At 41.5% G+C, this 14,445-nt stretch overlaps 1 long non-coding RNA gene across 1 annotated transcript; it reads right to left on the bottom strand.

Moving 5' to 3' along the window:
• Window positions 1-294: 294 nt before the first annotated feature.
• Window positions 295-14,019, bottom strand: LOC307001680. Its single transcript, XR_013798285.1, has 3 exons — window positions 13,916-14,019; window positions 729-801; window positions 295-305 (listed from the first exon to the last, which is right to left on the bottom strand). It is a non-coding gene; the product is annotated as an uncharacterized lncRNA (long non-coding RNA).
• Window positions 14,020-14,445: the final 426 nt, after the last annotated feature.

Here is a 14,445-nt window from a genome sequence, read left to right on the forward strand (position 1 = left end):
CATTGTACATATGGAATCTTTCGGCATGTATTGTGTGCAATTTCCACTTGCCTCTTCTCAGCATGCATCACTCTGGTGCTTTTTGTGGCCAGAGAATGGTAAAAGGCAATTACACACATGACCAAGCTGATAGCCAGACAAATAGCTGCAGCCTTTATCATCGGGAAGTGAAGGCGCTGCTGTTGCTGTGACCCACTGCTGTAGTTTGCATTTCAATTAAAAATGGATGAAAACTTGTCCTATTTCATTCAAAAAGCAATTGTAGAGCTGAGCACTGGATAAGGGTGGAAGAGAAGCCAGGTTTGCTGTAATGGAAAAAGAGCAGAGCAAACAATAAAAAGATTGTATCAAGAGGCAACATACTTTGTTTCTTTCATTTCTTTTCAAAACACTATAGAGATGAAAGTGTGTGTAAATTGAAATCTTAACGGTTTAGTGATTTACACGGAAAAATATATATTATATATCATTAGAAAAAAGGCTATGAACTCAAAAGGATTTGAAAATGCATTTGTATACTTGTATACTAAAATGCACCCCAAATTTTTATAATGTGTCATGATTAAAGATTAAAGTTTCATAATTCGCGCTGTTTTGATAAAAGGTTTGAAAATTCCTTAATCAAAACATGTTGAATATTCATTAAGTTGTTTGTGAGAGGTTAATTTCATAAACACAAATACAATGCTCTGGCATTATGTATGGAAATGAATCAAATTTTGTCATACTCCTCTAATATGATCATCAATCTTCAGGGTGATGGTAAAATTTGAAAACGTAGAGGGCGCAGGTCAAACAAACCTTTCAAACAAATGAAGGAGAAGAAAGTTTAACTCTTACCTCAGCAATAATAAATGCATACACAACTGTGGTTTAACCAACATCATTTTTGCTTATTCGTATTGATTTGGATCATCGAAGGTCAGCAGCAAAGACATTGGTTAATAAAGTGAGCTTAAAGTGTATTTGAATATGATTTAACATATGTAATTATTGCAGATTTGCACAATATTCTGAGTTTGCATTTCACTGTTTTTATTCGTTGTAAGGAATACAGAATCTGTTTTTGTGCATGTGAGATGAGTTATTACCTGCTCACATTTAGTCTAACTACAATAACCACACAGTGCACACAAAACCTCTGCACTTAATCCCGATTTCTCTCACCATGAGTTTTCAGTCAATATATGGGAAAACAAAACAACTTGCATCACTTATTTTAAAAAGTAACTTAGATATTGTGTTCTAAATTAAAAAAGTAGTGTGTTACTTCAGACTTGAAAAAGTAATCTGATTATGTAACTCGTGTTACTTGTTATGCGTTACCCCCCAACACTGGTCCTTTTATTACACTTATTTGCATACGTTTGAGTATTTTTAGGCAGTGGTGGGGAAAAAAAGTCACACAGCATTCATCGCTGCTTGAGTCAGCCTACATCATTATATGAAAAAAGTTCAAGTGAATATAACTGCAAAAAAAAAAAAGAAAAAAAAAAGGATGCAAACTTCAAGTGTGAAGTCAGCATATTACAACACCGCTGCTGACCAAGCAGTGATGACTGGAGATAGTCACTGGCTGTGTGATGGTCATTACACTGGACATTATAGTCCAGCATCCACTGAATCAAGATGACCCAGAATGCACTACAGCATTACACATAGCACCAACAATCTTACTGTGTTTGTATTATTGCTGCTGATTCTCATATTGCTAGTGTATGATTCTGGAATTTTTTTTTTTAGTACTATAATGAGCATGAATCAGTACAACCGTAGAAAGAATAAAGCAGTTACAGTTCTCTGCACTCGTTTATTCATTTGTGTTAGTTCTATCAATGGGAATTCCAATTGACAAGCCTTTGAGTCTAATCAATATTGCAAGCAAAAAAACTAAAGCTGTGCTAAATGGAGACTGGAGAATGTTAATTACCACTATTGATGGATGCTTCTCTCTAAATTTCATTTGAACCTTTTCTGTCTATCAAGTTTTTTTCCCTCTTCTCTCTCTTTTTCTTTAAAAAAAATCTGGTAACACTTTATTTCGATAGTCCACTTTAGACATTCTACAAACTATAACTAACTTTACAACTACATGTCAACTAACTGTCATTCGAGTATTAGTAGACTTTCTGTTTATATTTGCTAACACTTTATTTTGTTGGTCCCCCAACAGACATTCTCCTGACTATAAGTAACTTGGCAACTACAAGTCAACTTATTCTCCTAACCCTGACCTAACAGTCTACTAAGAGCTCTTTATGGACTTACACGAAAAGATTAAACAGGCTAGAGCCTGTTTCACTAATCTGATATCTGCCTGTAAAAAAAAAATCCTAAAGCTTTCTTTGAAACTATTAACAACATTGTTTCTCCTGCTGCATGTATTGTCCCTGTGTTTTTAAATATTGACTGCAACCATTTTTTTTGTTTCATTTTGTGGACAAGGTTAGAGCTGTCAGGGCAGGCTTGGTACCATCAGCAAACCACCATATAGATAAATATCACAGACCTTCAATATTGGACTCTTTCTGTCCCATTACTCTGAACGATATAATTAAATTAGTGGGCATGATGAGACCTTCTCAAAGCCCTGTTGATATTTTACCTACTACTTTGTTTTTAAAATCCATAAATCATCTCGGCCCATGTTTGGTTTCAACGTTAAACTTAGCTGTCCCTAGCTGTTCCCTATCAAGGGAACTCCCGCTGCGTTTACGCTGTGGGAACACTTCCAAGTGTCTCGTCATGAAGCAAATGTATAATCAGTCCAATGAATGAGCGGGACGTCAGGTGACGTCATAGACCAGGAAACTATAAATCACCCCTGAACGCAGAGCGTGACAGCTTCTGTTTCTTCAGCGAAGCGCTCTCTGTGTGAATCGGTCTGATTCTGTCTGTCTTATTTATTGTTGTCTGTCAAGTTGCAATATATATTTTATGGCAAAAAAAGAGCAAACAAGCGTTGTGTTGTTCCCTGCCCACGTTACTTTACGAGCGGGGACACACACACATCAGCTTGTTTGGGAGTGGAGCATGTTAACAGTCAGTTCTCGAGGGGACTGCCTGTGAGCATTGCTAGAAGCTGTCCGTGAGGACGCTCTGCTCCCGCCGGCCGTTCTTCGAGGATGACGGTTCGGTTCGCGTTCCTCGAGGCGCGGGTCCCGCTGTTGCCGAGGCGCGGCGGGGACTCGTTTCGTGGGGTTCGCAAACGGATCTGACAGCGGGGGTTGAGACGGGCGCGCCCTATCTCGGCTCTCATCTGCCAGATCCAGTGGCTTTTCTCGGGGAGAAGCACGCGCTGCGTTTCTCCTCCCCGCGATGAGACACTCATGCTGCGATTTCCAGTTCCGAGGAACTGGTATCGTTTATGTTTTGTTAAGAAAGAGAGAACAAAACAATAAAGAATATATACAAGAATATATATATATATATAAGGCAGATGTTTATGAGTTTCTATAATAAATAAGTTTGCTCATAACTCTGTTGAATAAAGAGGAGCTTATAAAAGGAGGTTTTATCTAGTGCTGTTGCTAAGTTAAATAAATATTTACTGGCCAGCCAACATTATGAGAGTGAGAATATAATGAATTTATATAACTCTATATCTCAGCCTCCTCGTCGGGGATTGCCGTTTAAAAAAAGCGCCCTATCTGCACACTGAGGTGTCGAGATCGTGGAATAAACCGGTTTCAATTTATGTGTTTTAAATCCCCAAACTTCTACTATAGTTATGGGTATTTAGTATCATGGTATGACAGAGCCTCGGGTTAAGAGACGCTTGCAAGCTATCTCTCTCCTGAGTCGGCGTCATTATAACCCCGACGCTACCCACCAGCCATCATAAATAATAGATCAATATTATTAAGCAGCGCTGGTTGGTAAAGTATATATATATTTATATATAAGGGCATGGATGAATGTGAGGATGTCAGCGCTGACGCTATTCCAGAATTGCGTCGCGCAACAGACAAAACTGTACCGGGGAGGGACGGTTTTGAGAAATCGTTTTTCCTCGGCGTCCTCTGGAGGGCGACTCTCTGAGGAGGGTTGCAGCGCTGCCAGTTCGGTTGTTTCCTGCTGGTGGCCACGGAGTGATATATATTAAGTTTTCTGATGTAAAGAAAAAAAATATAAAACATGTCTGTTCTTCTGAACTCTGCGCTTTCAAATAAACAAAGGAATAAACTATTCAGCGGCGTTCCAGAGGATTCTTCCTCACCGATCTAATGTTCCTGAGACTGCTGGGAAGCAGTCTCAACCTACTAAAGCTCCTCGCAGCATAAAGTGCTGCAAAAAGAAAGAAAATAAGCCTGACGCCGAGGCTGCAGGCTTCTGAGGATGGTCCCCTCCGGGGTAGGACGGTTTTGAGAAATCGTTTCTCCTCGGCGCCCTCTGGGGTGCAACTCTCTGAGGAGGGTCGCAGCGCTGCCAGTTCGGTTGTTCCCTGCCGGTCCTCCGTTCAGGGCACCGAGGTGTCAGCGTCCCCAAACGATCCTCCGAGGAGGGTCGTAGAGCGGTCAGTTCGGTTTCCCTGCCGGTTCGCCGTTTCAGGGTACCGAGGTGCCTGCTTTTTCCAACGATCCTCCGAGGAGGGTCGTTGGAACTAGGAGTTAGAGGTAGGCAAGATCTGAGGACTGTCGTTATCTCTAATAAAACTTGGACAAGAAGTCCTGACGCTGAGGCTATCAGGCTTCTGAAGGTTCCTCCGGGGCAGGGACGGTTTTGAGAAATCGCTTCTCCTCGGCGACCTCTGGGGTGCGACTCTTTGAGGAGGGTCGCAGCGCTGCCAGTTCGGTTGTTCCCTGCCGGTTCGCCGTTCAGGGCACCGAGGTGTCAGCGTCCCCATACGATCCTCCGAGGAGGGTCGTAGAACGGTCAGTTTGGTTGTTTCCTGCCGGTTCGCCGCTTCAGGGCACCGAAGTGACTGTTCAACCAAATCCAGAGGCCAGACTCCAGAGACTGGTGCCCTTAGCAGAATTTCTGGCAGCGTGGTTACTACTGCCACATATTTCTCAGTGGGTCCTGCTCACTATAGAAGGGTTTCAGAATTCAGTTCGGTTCTCGTCCGCCCAGATTTCTAGGGGTCCTCCCCACAGTGGTGGACCTCGAGCAGGCTCTGGTTATGGAGCAGGAAGTGCTGACACTTCTGCAAAAGGAGCTATAGAAGGGGTTCCTCCTCCCAGCAGACAGTCAGGGTTTTTCAGCCGTTACTTCATTGTTCTGAAAGAGGATGAAGGGTTGCGTCCTATTCTAGATCTGCGTCAATTAAACGGCAGGTTTCAGAATCTCAAGTTTACAGTATGCTTACGCTAATATGATTGTGCACAGATTCAGTCCGAGGACCGGTTTGTCACAATAGACTTGAAGGACGCTTACTTATCTATCCATCCTCATCACAGGAGGTTCCTGAGGTTTGCTTTCAGGGGCGAAGCATACCAGTATCGGGTTATTCCATTCGGCCTATGTTTATCACCCCGCATCTTTACAATATGCGTGGATGCAGCTCTGGCTCCTCTGAGACCCCAGGGCATTCACGTATTATATTATATAGACGGTTGGTTGATCCTAGCTCAATCTGAGCATATGGCAGTTCGGTATCGAGATGTCGTCCTGTTTTATTTAAGATGTTGGGGTTGCGACACAACACCAAGAAGAGTGTGCTCCTCCCAGCTCAGAGGACCACTTTTCTAGGTGTGCTATAACGATTCGCCGTAAATGGGGTAAAACTAGGCCAGTCACTCACTGTGAAGCAGTTTCAGACTGTTGGGTCTCATGGCAGCTGCGTCCAACGTAATTACTTTTGGCCTTCTGTACATGAGACCCCTGCAGTGGTGGCTCAGGACCAAGGGGTTTTCTCCGAGGGGAAATCCGTTTTCACATGATCAAGGTCACGCGGCTATGCCTACGTGCCTCGGTCATGTGGAAGAACCTTGTTTCCTCGCCCAGGCCCAGTGTTGGGGGCTTCTTGTCGACGCATAATGCTATCGACAGATGTTTCCCTCACAAGTGGGGGGTGATCATGAGTGGTCACTCGGCGAAGGGTCTTTGGCAGGACCATCTTCCTTTTTGCACATAAATGGCTAGAAGTGATGGCGGTATTCCGATTATCTCAATACTTCCTGTCAGACCCGAGAGGTCACCATGTGCCTGTCCTTTCGGACAACACACTGATGGTCTCGTATATCAGAGCAGATATCCTGTTGAGGCAGGGGCTGAGGCCCGGGGAATGGACACTTCACCCTGAGGTGGTGGAGCTCCTTTGGGAGAACTTCGGTAAACTCAGTCTACCTTTTTGCATCGTTTATACTACGCATTGCCCTTTGTGGTTCTCCCTGATGCATCCAGCTCCGCTTGGACTGGATACGATGTACTAGGTGTGGTTGAGGCTACACCTGTACGCATTTCCCGATATCTTTGCTCCCGGGAGTTCTGGAGAGGGTTTGCCTGGTAGGGGCTCATCTATTATTAGTAGCCCAATTCCGGCCGGCCCGAGAGTGTTTCTCAGACCTACTGTCCCTTCTAGATGGCTCTCCCATGGAGATTCCGTTCAGGAGGGACTTAGCGTCCCAATCAGGGACACAATATTTCACCCTCTTCCGGAGTTATGGATACTGTGGGCTCGGCCTCTGAGGGGGCCCAGCTCATAGATTCAGGTCTCTCGACCGAGGTCGTGGAGACCATACTCCAGTCTAGAGCTCCCTCCACGAGAATACTGAATATGCATTGAAATAGAAACTGTTCTCTGCCTGGTGCGGAGAACACCTTCTGAATCTTGTTATCTGCCCTGATGGTACAATACTTGATTTCTGCAATTAATGTTTCTTTGCTGGGTTATCTCTGAGGAGAGATCCTTAATTTCGATTTCTCCGTGGTACATGAGGCTGAGGCCTGCACATACTTGGATTTGCACCTGGTAGGGTGATAGTCTTTCTTCACCCCAGGCCGGGTTGTATTCTTAGGTCCCTTCTAAAATTGCGGGTCATTTGTGCTGCAGGCCTTCTGTCCTCCACCTAATACCCCAGATCAGGAAAAACTTAATCTGTTATGCCCTTTCCGGGCTTTGGATGCTTATGTCCACAGAGCTGCCCTGTGGCGTATATAAGAGCAATTATTTGTTTGCTTTGGGTTAACTAGTTAGGTTGCCCTGCATCTAAACAGATAATGAGCAAGCAAGTAGTTGAGGCTATCTCACTTGCTTATGAAGCGGCCGGACAGCCTTCACCTTGGCTGTCCGGGCCCATTCTACGAGGAGTATGGCTGCCTCTATGGCTCTAATTTCGGGAGTTTCCCTTCACGACATTTGTGATGCGGCAGGCTGGCCCTCGCCGCATGCATTTGTCAAATTTTATGACTTAGACCTCTCCACTCCTGGGGCGAGGTTGCTTGCTTCTAGTGTGCGCAAGGTCTTCACACAGAACGGGCCCTTGTCATTATGGCGTAGTGGGTATTGGGGTTCCCACAGCGTAAACGCAGCGGGAGTTCCCTTGATAGGGAACGTCTCTGGTTACGTATGTAACCTTAGTTCCCTGAGAGGGAACGAAACGCTGCGTTCGCCTGCCATACTTCCTGCATGCCCTGATCGACTTGCTTCAGGCTTTTCAGAAGCTGTCACGCTCTGCGTTCAGGGGTGATTTATAGTTTCCTGGTCTATGACGTCACCTGACGTCCCGCTCATTCATTGGACTGATTATACATTTGCTTCATGACGAGACACTTGGAAGTGTTCCCACAGCGTAAACGCAGCGTTTCGTTCCCTCTCAGGGAACTAAGGTTACATACGTAACCAGAGACGTTTTAAGCATGCTGTTGTTCAGCCTATCTTGAAAAAGAACAATCTTGATGCAGCTTCATTTAAAAACTATAGGCCTATTTCTAAATTGCCATTTCTTTCTAAAATTTTAGAAAATGTTGTTGCGAACCAGCTAAATAATGTTTTGGATTCACATAATATCTTTGATAAGTTTCAGTCTGGTTTTCGTAAAAAACATTCAACTGAGACTGCCCTCCTTAGGGTCTCAAATGATATTTTGATGGCTGCTGATGGGAGTAAATGCTCTGTGCTGGTTCTATTAGATCTCAGTGCAGCGTTTGATACTGTGGATCGCTGCACTCTGATTGATAGACTGAAAACAACTGTGGGCATTACTGGATCAGCTCTGGATTGGTTTTCTTCCTATCTTTCAGACAGGAGTTTCTCTGTGTCCGTTGGAACATATATGTCAGATTCTGCTCCTTTGTCCTGTGGTGTGCCCCAAGGTTCTGTGCTTGGCCCCCTGCTGTTCAGCCTGTACATGCTTCCTCTTGGGAAGATTATTGGTAGCTTTGGAGAAATATCGTACCATTGTTATGCTGATGATATTCAATTATATTTATCTTTTAGCCCTGATAGGCTGGACAAACTGTCCTTGTTGCACAATTGCTTAGCCTTCATTAATAATTGGATGGCAGACAACTCTCTGCAACTATATCCAGACAAAACTGAGGTGCTGATTTTTGCCCCAGACAACATTACTTTTAGGATTAGGCAAGCCATTGGGGCTTTATCATCCTCGGACTGTAATGTTGTGCGAAATCTGGGTGTCATTTTTGATAAATCTATGTGTTTTAGCAGTCATGTTAAATCTGTGGTTCGTTCTTGTTTTTTCCATCTCAAGAACATCGCTAAGATTAGATCTGTGGTTTCTAAAAAAGAGATGGAGATGCTTGTTCATGCTTTTATTTCTTCTCGTCTTGACTATTGCAATGTACTGTACACTTGTTTAAACAAATCCTCCAAGGACAAATTGCAAGTGGTACAGAATGCAGCTGCAAGACTTTTGAATAAGACCAACAGGAGATCACATATTACACCTATACTTTAAAACTAATTGGAAGCCAATGCAGAGTTCAGTTTAAAATCTTAACCATTACTTACAGCCTTGCATGATCAAGCTCCCTCTTATATCCAGGAGATACTGCATGTATACACTTCTGGTCGCTCTTTAAGGTCTACAGACCAAGACCTTTTAACTGTTCCTAGAACACGTTTTAAAACAAGAGGTGATCGAGCTTTCTGTGTGGTGGCTCCAAGGCTCTGGAACTCTCTTCCATTAGCCTTGAGAGCTTTGGACTCTGTGGAAACTTTTAAAAAACTCCTTAAGACACATCTTTTTAGACAAGCATTTAACTAGCAATATAGTTTTGTATGTTTTGTGTACATATGTGTGTATGTTATGTATATCTGTTATGTGTATATTTTAACTCTGTGAAGCACTTTGTGACCCTTTTGTCTGTGAAAAGTGCTATAAAAGCTTACTTACTTACTTACTAACTAACTAACAGTCTACTACACTCTACTAATACTCTAATGAGAGTTAGTTGACATAGTTGAAAAGTTACTTATAGTTAGTAGAATGTCTAAAGTGGACTACCAAAATAAAGTGTAACCAAAAATATTACTGACCCCAAAATGTTGAACAGTAGTATAGGTAAATTCCAGTTGAAAAACACAAATGTACATGAAGAGGTCATTTTAAATTTGTAAGAAACCACTTAAATGTTCAGTTATGAGATCCATCGCAATTGACACCTTTTTGTATCCTTCGTCCTTTTTCATTTACCTTATCGTTTGTGGAACAAGATCTTTCAGGTCAAGACCTCACTTTATGGCTGTGTCTGTATACAAACTCTCGTATACAGTTCTGAGCCAACACTGAGCATTGCCAAACGCTATCTCTGCCAAACAATCACTGCCAAACATCACTGGCAAACCGCTCACAGGCCATTGCATCATGACTTAAGCGAGGGAGATGCAGCCCTGTCCCTTTGCATCGAGACCAAACCAGACGACGAAAGAGTCTATGATGATCAAAGACTAAAATCCAAGATCGAGGTCCTCAGGAGCAACGCCTGGCCAAGCAGAGAACAAAGGCAGCAGTATTTTCAACCAGATCACTGTTCACTCATATTGACTCCTCTAAACATTTATGCTCTTAAGTGTTTGAATCGTCTCCCGTGCTGGACGCTTGGAGAGAACCAGAGGATATTCTGGGTCCCTTTGAAGAGTGACTTTGGCCAGCCCTTCCATCACCCTTGAGAAGAGTTCTGTAACTTCAGAGCGAGCCGTTTTCTGAACTTCCTCTCACTCTGACGACTCAGCAGAAAAGTGGTGCATAACCTGAGGACATGTATTATTCCCCCAGTGCTTACCGCTCTGCACACTGCCTGTGGGGCTGCCTTTGTATGGGCATTAATGTATTATTTACAGCCAGGGCTGCCTACGTATTTGATCATGCCTTGATTAAAACACGTACAACCTTGAACAATTAAGCCTCTTTTCTTCGAACTTCTGAAGAACAGATACTGAACTTCTGACGTTTCACTTCTAAACACTGGTCTAAAGAAGAATCGAATCAAAACAAGGACATAACTAGACAGCGTTATCCTCAAAATAAGATCACACGTACAAATATGAGGATTCTTCTAGAAATGCAAATTTACATGCATGATCTTACACTGATTAATAACCCTGAGAACACATACGTTCATGCAAACACTTTAAACGTTTGTTTTGCATGAAGATTTTTTTTAAAAGCCAAACACGATCGGCAAGACCTCAATACTCTGGCATTACTCCAAATTTACAGCTTGTTGCAACATAGGCTCATTGGAAAAATGTGCCTCTACCTGCATTTTTCTCCCAAAAACTCCAAAACCGAACATATGCAGTACAATTCACTGCAGCTAAAATGAACAATAGTGGCAGTAAAATATAAGCCCTTTTCAAGGCTTCAATGGATAAACTGAGGGAGATTAATCAATAAAGACTTTATTTTTATAAGTCAGAATAAATATATAATTGAGTTATTTACATATTTACTTTTTTGAGATTTTTTTTAAGTTGTGTACATTTTGGGACTTTTTATTTCAAAAACAATAAGGTTCTAGAGTCGAATGGAATACAAAAAACTTTGAAGCTCAATATCTCAAACCTCTGGAAAGCAGATAAAATCTTAATTCCAATGTGGTGATATGTTATTTTCCAACATACTAAATAACTAAATTAACATTTTAGCATTCACCTAACTTTTTTCTCACAATTCTAAGTTCATATCTCACAATTCTAAGAAAAAAGTTATAAATGAGTAAAAAAGTGATTTTTTTTTAATTCAGTGGCGAAACAAGCTTCCATACATTTCCGAACTGCCGTGATACGTCCAACATGCTTAATAAAATGCTGCCACAATCATGTTAATCTGTTTAAGATAAAACCGACAGCACTTTTGAAAAACCACTCACCGGACATTTCACATTGTAAGTGTTGCGAAACGTGCAAGAAGCAATGTGATATCATTTTGCAGAAATGTCGTCGCGTTTTCCCAGCCTGGCTTATTCAGTGTACACTCAGTTCACGTTTTGACATTAAAACCAGAGGAAAACCCAACAATCCCAGCAATATACAGTCTCAATGTGATAATTACACAATCTGACCAAGTATTTGCAAACCTGAGTAACTGATCATCACAGACATCAGTATGTAAAAATGGCGTTCTACTACAAGTTATTGAGGAAGCATTAAGAATTTCATGAGATAAGTGAATTAACTAACACTTCCATTAGCGGTCATGAGGGACACGTTGCTGCGTCGTATTCTTAATTAAAGAACACTCTCCTGACAGCTTGTTTCCCCACTCTGCTGGTAAATGAACCATATCAGATTCGCCATGTAGGTAATTATGAATGTTAATGCAGAGGGTTCTTTTCAAATGACGACCCTCGCTGAACGCTGGTAACATCCACAGCCATTTGCTCCTTCCTACCAGACATGCTTCAGCTGCGATATTATTTTTCATACACGGAAAGTAAAGCCACGTTAAAGTTAGTGCCTGCCCTCACAGGATCGGGGAGACATTACCTCAGAAGCTCAGACGTGGCATTATGCTGATATTTGCCCTTATCCATGAGCAATGAACTGCAAGAACCAGAACCAAACTTAGACAACACTGAGCAACTCTGTGAACAGTAATACACCTCTAGTATGCTAAGGAACAACTAACCGCCTTCTCCTCTCCCACCAACTCCTATTCTTTCTTCTTCTTTTTTTTCTCTCTCCAGCCCCGCCCCCACACGATTTGGACTTGCTGATGAGGTGCTAACTACTACAAGGGAGATGCAGTACAGGACAGTTTTTCAGTTTGGTTTCCTGTTCCTTTCATTGTTTTCTTAAAGTTGGCATGAAATGGAAGTTGCTAGTCTTTTATTCCCATATATCCGAGTGAAACGGCATCTCGAACAAGAAAAAATGTAGGGCGGGACTTGATTTTCTCCACCGGGAATTGATTGGTTGAGGTTCGGTTTTGCTTTGATGTCATGTGAGTGACAGGTTGCCCCGCCCTCACGCCAGTGAACATCATCATAAGAGAAAAGATATTTTGAAGATGAAAAGAAGATATGCACGGATAAATTATTCAAATAAAATTTAAAATCTATCTATCTATCTATCCATCCATCCATCTATCCATCTATCTATATATCTATCTATCTATCTATAATATTTTTGGCACTTATGGTTAATATTTTTTATTTTTGGGAGGAAAGGCATCTGCTAAACAAATAAATGAAAATCATCATGTAAACAGTTGCTAACTTATTTTGTGTATCAACATATGCATTGTTTTAACACATTATAGTTGTGTAGATGTAGTAACAGGATTGAATTAGATATTATTGTCATCACACATTGATATACAAGAGTTTTTTTTTTCATTCTATGGGTTGATTGTACTAAAGCACTATGATTACACCGTACAGTTTTACCAGCGCATGCATTTGGACGTTATACGGACTCCTCATCCACAGCTCAGCTCAGCACAACTCATGAACTGATCCCATCAAACCCTACATACAAAATCCTCCACTCCCTGAAGACGCTTCGGCTGACTTAATCCACCCATGTCAAAACGCAAGTGGTCCGCAATGTGTATTGTGGTGCTCTAATGCAAATTTGCATTTTGTAGCATCATTTATACTGATAGCTTTTCATATGCTAACTGATGTTTTTGGTAGGCTTTTTGGGGAAGCAGATAAAGTTTGTTATATTAAAAACAAGCAAATAAATCCTGTTCACCTTTAAACAAATTCATGTATTGATTCACAGTAAAAAAAAAAAAAAAGCACGACGAGCTCAAATTGTTCAGAAAAATTACAGTTCCCTCTTGTCAGAGTTACAGTTTAAAATCAGGCTAATCCATCATTCTGCCATGTAAAACATTAAATTAATGTCACCACAGAAGAATGGATTTTTCCGAGAAATACGAAGAAAACGCTGATTAAGCACAAGAAGGTTACCGGCACAGGAGAAAGATAAGGTGTATCTGAGTTTGCTGTCGCTAGATTCCACCAAAGTGCACCTTTGCAGCTAATTCACAATGATTATTACTCAAAATATCATCGCTCCCGTTACTGACCAAGCTTCTTCTTTTTTTTTAAATATCAAACAAAGTCATTCATTATTGCTTTTGCCGAATTTGTCACAGTGCATTTGGTTCATTTTATTTCTTTTCCTCGACTTTATGCAGATTGTGTGTTTAAGACTTATGGCAATAGCGGCCAACTTATGTATGCAAATAGATTCGCCTCTCTGTTGGGTGAGATTACTGTGAAGTGCTGCTATTTGCATTTGAAAATGATCCGGATTGGAGTGAGCGTGAGGCGAGGTGCAGTTAGGGATGATGGGTAAAAGAGAGCTTGCCACGATAAGCTGAAAATTGTGTTTGCCTAAATGCTTGCAGCAGCACACCTCGCCAACGCTTTGTAATTTCCCTTTTCTTTTTTTTGTGTCTGTCCTTTTTATGTGCGTGGTTTAACAGTAACACTGTTAACAGAGTTGCGGTTTAATACTGAACCCCTTTTTTAAATCGTCAGGGTGGCGTGATACCTTTGGCTTTGGATTACTAGTCCTCAACAAAGTCAGATGTCAGAGAGACCAGCAGCAAGAGTACCTGCAAATTCTCAAGATTAAGATTAAGAACAACTATATAGCACACTAGATTCTTCTTGGGTTTGCCCTTTATTTATATTATTAAAATTATTTATATTATTTGGTGTTTGATGTGGATTTTCCTGTGCTGCGTGGCATCAAATGCAAACCTCATAAGAATAAATCAAAAGGGACTCGAGCAAAAGCATGCATGGGAGAGCAGGGACAATTTAACGCTCAATAAATGTAACATTAGTAATTACTTCAAGTAAAGTGCACTCGCTGTGGCCATATCAGGTATCCTAAAATATAACATCCTAAAACAAACCTTAAAATTAAAACATTAAAAACATTATTATTATTTTTAAAACTAAAAAAAATGTGGGGGTTTTAGGTTCATCATTTTATTTACACAGTTCAAACGCTCTTGTTCAAAAAGTTACATATGTTTGTTTTGTGTGTGTTTTCTGGACTGATTCGAACACAGT

This window comes from Phoxinus phoxinus, assembly GCF_949152265.1.
Source record: "Phoxinus phoxinus genome assembly, chromosome: 7".
In the NCBI taxonomy this organism is placed as follows: domain Eukaryota; kingdom Metazoa; phylum Chordata; class Actinopteri; order Cypriniformes; family Leuciscidae; genus Phoxinus; species Phoxinus phoxinus.